We start from the raw sequence: 5,565 nt of genomic DNA on the forward strand, positions 1-5,565 counted from the left end.
ATTATACAGCATCAGTTCTCTTTATGGGTGAACTGTTATTTATTATACAGCATCAGTTCTCTTTATGGGTGAACTGTTATTTATCATACAGCATCAGTTCTCTTTATGGATGAACTGTTATTTATGATACAGCATCAGTTCTCTTTATGGATGAACTGTTACTTATGATACAGCATAAGTTCTTCCGTATGGATGAACTGTTACTTATGATACAGCATCAGTTCTCTGTATGGATGAGCTGTTACTTATGATACAGCATCAGTTCTCTTTATGGATGAACTGTTACTTATGATACAGCATCAGTTCTCTTTATGGATGAACTGTTACTTATGATACAGCATCAGTTCTCTTTATGGGTGAACTGTTATTTATGATACAGCATCAGTTCTCTGTATGGATGAACTGTTACTTATGATACAGCATCAGTTCTCTGTATGGATGAACTGTTACGTATGATACAGCACCAGTTCTCTGTATGGATGAACGGTTACTTATGATACAGCATCAGTTCTCTGTATGGATGAACGGTTACTTATGATACAGCATCAGTTCTCTGTATGGATGAACGGTTACTTATGATACAGCATCAGTTCTCTGTATGGATGAACGGTTACTTATGATAAAACATCAAATATTTATATAGTCTGTTCTTTGGATCAGATATTTGAAATAATTGTTTTTAACGTTAACATATTGGTACAACTACGTGTTTTTTTTTTCATTTTTCTATATTTGCCTCTACATTTTGATTTACCTTTTTTATTGTACCATATCGGTAAAATTAGGTGTGTCCTGTTTTAGAAGATGCGATGGTTTTGATTTACCTTTTTTTATTGTACCATATCGGTAAAATTAGGTGTGTCCTGTTTTAGAAGACGCGATGGTTTTGATTTACCTTTTTTTATTGTACCATATCGGTAAAATTAGGTGTGTCCTGTTTTAGAAGATGCGATGGTTTTGATTTACCTTTTTTATTGTACCATATCGGTAAAATTAGGTGTGTCCTGTTTTAGAAGATGCGATGGTTTTGATTGCAAGTCGTAAATTGTTTATAACATTCTTAATGTATTTCAGTGAGCTTCACCATAAGCTCGTGCAGTTTTTGTTCAGTCTAGATATATTTCAGTGAGCTTCACCATAAGCTCGTGCAGTTTTTGTTTTATTATATAGTTATTTCGTGACATGTCTTTATAGTTTTGACGTATAAGAGGATCCCCGTCTTACGTTCGTTTTTGGAAATTCTAATACCACACACACCCACACACACATATAAATACTTAAGCCTCGGACTGATTTCTAAGAGCGGTGGGAATTTGAAAGCCCGTAAATTTTACATGAACGTGTAATATATCAAATAAATGTAAGTGTTTGGTTATAGCTTTTTCTTTATAATTTATAAACTTGGCTGAAATCTGGCAGCTTTAAAACGAAGTTATTAACTAGTGACAACTGGTAAAATCGAAGAAATGAAAATTTCATGATGTAAAAACCGAACAATGATCTATGCATACAAATTTATAGAGTTGGGGATGCGTTTCAAGTCTCGAACGATAACAAATCAAATTTCGTAAATTAAAACCAATTAGTGATCTCTCTAAACTTTATTTATGTGGGGGCACCTGATGTTCAAGGCTGCTACAGAGCTTTGTACTATTGATATTGGGAGAGAGAGAGAGAGAGAATTTTCCGCAAAGAGCTTAACACATACATCTTGGATGCATCTCCCTCCTCGTCCAACTAAATTGTGTATCATATGTATCCAAATTGAAGTCTTTAAACAACTAAACATGAATGTTATATAACTATATATCAGGTTAATCGTTGTTGTTGTTTTTTTTTGTTAATAGTGAAGTAGCAAAGATGGTTATTGCCGGTTTTAAAATGCGGATAGTGTTTTAAAGGAAACTTACTTGCGTAACCCAAACTAAAATTACGTTTACCAAGATGGTAGTAAGACTAGTTTAGTATGTCTTGCTGGAAAGTAGGACTTTTATTGCTTAATGAAATTGAATGATTTATAAATTAATAACAGATCAGTTGAGGCTAGTGCATGTTTTTCAAATTACGAAATATATATACATATATATATATATATATAGCAGGAAATAAAAACTCGACTCTGCCGAGTGCTTTTAAGAAAAGATAAATCGAATTTCACTGTTTGAGAAAAAAAGAAAAGTTTCATCATCTACGTTTCCTTTTACATGGGTTCAGAAATAGATGAGTAGATATATATATATATATTAAACTCGGGACCCAATAATCTAGCATTAGATTCAAGCTCTTGATGTATAAATGAGGTAAGGGTGGAAATACGAGAAGGTTACGCACGTTTGTTAGCTCGCTGTATAAGTGCTTGTGCGCGTGCACATTAAATGTCATTTAGCAGCGAATAACCAATCGATAACCTGGAGCCTTGATGATGCACGTTATCCTACGTAGGTGGCTCAGTCAAACTACTAACAAAAAGCCCACGACCTCGTTCGAAAGGTATTTTCTAAATTCGAAATTGTCTTGCTAGAAAACAGATGACTTTAATTAGAGATCCAAGTCAGAGGATAAATTTGAAAACAAATCGGCAGCCGGTCATGATACGTGTTAACGAACGATAACAACGAAACCTACAAGGTGAGAATTTTGGTTTTCTTCGTCTTTAGTTTCGACGGCTTTTCTGCCAAACGTGTAACTAAAACTAAACCCGTAAGTTACTAAGATATATCTTCATATCTTTCAGTTCTTACTAATTCGTGTTTCGTTTCTGCCAAACGTGTAACTAAAACTAAACCCGTAAGTTACTAAGATATCTTCATATCTTTCAGTTCCGAAACACGAATTTGTAATGTAACTAAAACTAAACCCGTAAGTTACTAAGATATCTTCATATCTTTCAGTTCTTACTAATTCGTGTTTCGTTTCTGCCAAACGTGTAACTAAAACTAGACCCGTAAGTTACTAACATATCTTCATACCTTTCAGTTCTTACTAATTCGTGTTTCGTGTAACTAAAACTAAACCCGTAAGTTACTAAGATATCTTCACACCTTTCAGTTCTTACTAATTCGTGTTTCGTTTAACTAAAACTAAACCCGTAAGTTACTAAGATATCTTCATATCTTTCAGTTCTTACTAATTCGTGTTTCGTTTCTGCCAAACGTGTAACTAAAACTAAACCCGTAAGTTACTAAGATATCTTCATATCTTTCAGTTCTTACAAATTTGTGTTTCGTGTAACTAAAACTAAACCCGTAAGTTACTAAGATATCTTCACACCTTTCAGTTCTTACTAATTCGTGTTTCGTTTTCGTAATGATGAATGATATGTATTTGATCGCAGTAACCAATCGTTACCATACAATTTAACTATGTTACCACTACGGGTTGTTTGGTACAGTTAATTAAATATTAAGAATTTTTGCTTTCGTATTTTTTTAGCGCAACGGCAGTTAATCGTTTTCAGAAGAGAAACTCGGTAATAGATCAGAGACCAGTACGTAAAAGTTTCACAATAAACTCGTCAAACGTTTGTTTTGTTTGATTGTTTTTGAATTTCGCGCAAAGCTACACGAGGGCTATCTGCGCTAGCCGTCCCTAATTTAGCAGTGTAAGACTAGAGGGAAGGCAGCTAGTCATCACCGCAAACTCTTGGGCTACTCTTTTACCAACGAATAGTGGGATTGACCGTCACATTATAACGCCCCCACGGCTGAAAGGGCGAGCATGTTTGGTGGTATGCGGATTCGAACCCGCAGATTGCGAGTCGAGCGCCTTATCCACCTGGCCATACCGGGCCTCGTCAAACGTATTTGAAGTAGTTATCTTAATCTAAGCATTAGTTAGCTTAACGTACATTTGACCTTAGAAATAATGACCTCGGAACACGTTTGACCTTGACCTTAGTCGTCCTATTAATAATATATTATTACGACATGTATGTATTGAAAAGCTTAACCTATTTAAGTTAAAGTCTCTTTAAGGTAATTTCGTAACGCAGAAATTTGTGTATTTCATTAGCACCTAGGCAATTAGTGTCCTGCGCATTATATTTTTCAACAAAGAGCTTGTTAAAATGGGTCTGAAAATTTGAATCTAAATACGCCGTACCTGCAAAACTACAGTAAGGCTTTTTGCGTATAGCTGTACCCAAGTTTAAACTGATACAATAGAGAGAAAGCGTGTTTGTTTGTTATGAATTTCGCGCAAATCTACACGAGGACTATCTGCGCTATCCGTCCCGAATTTAGCAGTGAAAGACTAGATGGAAGGCAGCTATTCATCACCACCCACCGCCAACTCTTGAGCTACTCTTTTACCAACGAATAGTGGGATTGATCGTCACATTATAACGCACCCACGGCTGATTGCGAGTCGAGCGCCCTAATCACCTGGCCATGCCGGGCTTAGAGAGAAAGCAGTTAGGAAATAACATGCATCGTTAACTCCTGGACTACAGAGAAGATTCAACCGTCATTGTTATAATGCACCTACGGCTCACAGTTCTGAGCGAAATCTATTTTGTCTGTTTTTTTTTCTTCTCGGCAATGGGTTGCGAAATCAGAATAATCGGACTCGTAGTTGGGGCATGCTAACCTTTAGGCTACACCTGGCCAAGGAATCTGGAGAAACCGGAGCTCATGGAGTAGATTCATGTTACTATAATATTATTAACGCTAACAAACGTCTGAAAATGTGAAGAGATCGTCTGTGGAGCTCCCCCCCCCCCCCCCAGTGGCACATATAGACCATGCGCTTAAGAACAAAACAAACAAATAAATCGCCCATGAGCGTTCGGTATATAGATTCTTATCACCAGATGAATAAATTGTATATAAAGTAAGAGTAATACGTTGAAAAAATAAAACAGTTGGAAAAATTCTCGCCAGGTATATTAATTTTTAGGCCTGTTTTTTAAAATTATTAAGAAAATACTGTATTAAATCGCATGCATTTTTAGTAAATTTTGCGTATTCTAATAATAGCCTTATTTTAACAATATATTTTCGCATGCATTTGTTTTGGTGAATTTCGCGTATTTTAATAATAGCCTTACTTTAACAATATATTTTCGCATGCATTTGTTTTGGTGAATTTCGCGTATTTTAATAATAGTCTTACTTTAACAATATATTTTCGCATGCATTTGTTTTGGTGAATTTCGCGTATTTTAATAACAGCCTTACTTTAACAACTGTTATAAGTTATGGTTTTAATTTTTGTTTACATATATTTAAACTGATATGATTTGTTTAGTTTGTACTATTATTATCTATAATGGCTAAACTCAACATTTAAGTTATGTTTTTGTTTGTTTGTAGTTAAGCACGAAGTTACAAAATGGATTATCTGTGCTGTGCCCACCACAGGTATCGAAACCGGTTTCGTTTCTAGCGTTAGAAGTCCGTAGACGTACCACTGGGGTGCGTCTCAACAACATTTAAGAGCGTTGTATATATATATAACTTTTAAGCATTAACCATAATTATATCGTCCGTATTTTTTTGTTTTTTTTCTACAGTCACACTGAAACTGATACATCAACGATAAAGATTAAGATGCCCGGCATGGCCA

General features: G+C 35.2%; 1 protein-coding gene across 6 annotated transcripts in view; it reads left to right on the plus strand.

The window, feature by feature from the left end:
* Nucleotides 1-5,565, plus strand: part of LOC106460123 (zinc finger E-box-binding homeobox 1-like) — a 138,996-nt gene that overhangs the window by 86,325 nt on the left and 47,106 nt on the right. Inside the window, exon 1 of one of the 6 annotated variants that reach the window (XM_022386775.1) lies at nucleotides 2,487-2,628. The exons of the other annotated variants lie outside the window; for them this stretch is intronic. The gene's annotated coding sequence lies outside the window, so the exon portion shown is untranslated. Of the gene's footprint in view, nucleotides 1-2,486; nucleotides 2,629-5,565 lie in introns of those variants that run through there. 6 annotated transcript variants of the gene reach the window in all.

This window comes from Limulus polyphemus, unplaced genomic scaffold (assembly GCF_000517525.1).
Source record: "Limulus polyphemus unplaced genomic scaffold, Limulus_polyphemus-2.1.2 Scaffold714, whole genome shotgun sequence".
Lineage (NCBI taxonomy): Eukaryota > Metazoa > Arthropoda > Merostomata > Xiphosura > Limulidae > Limulus > Limulus polyphemus.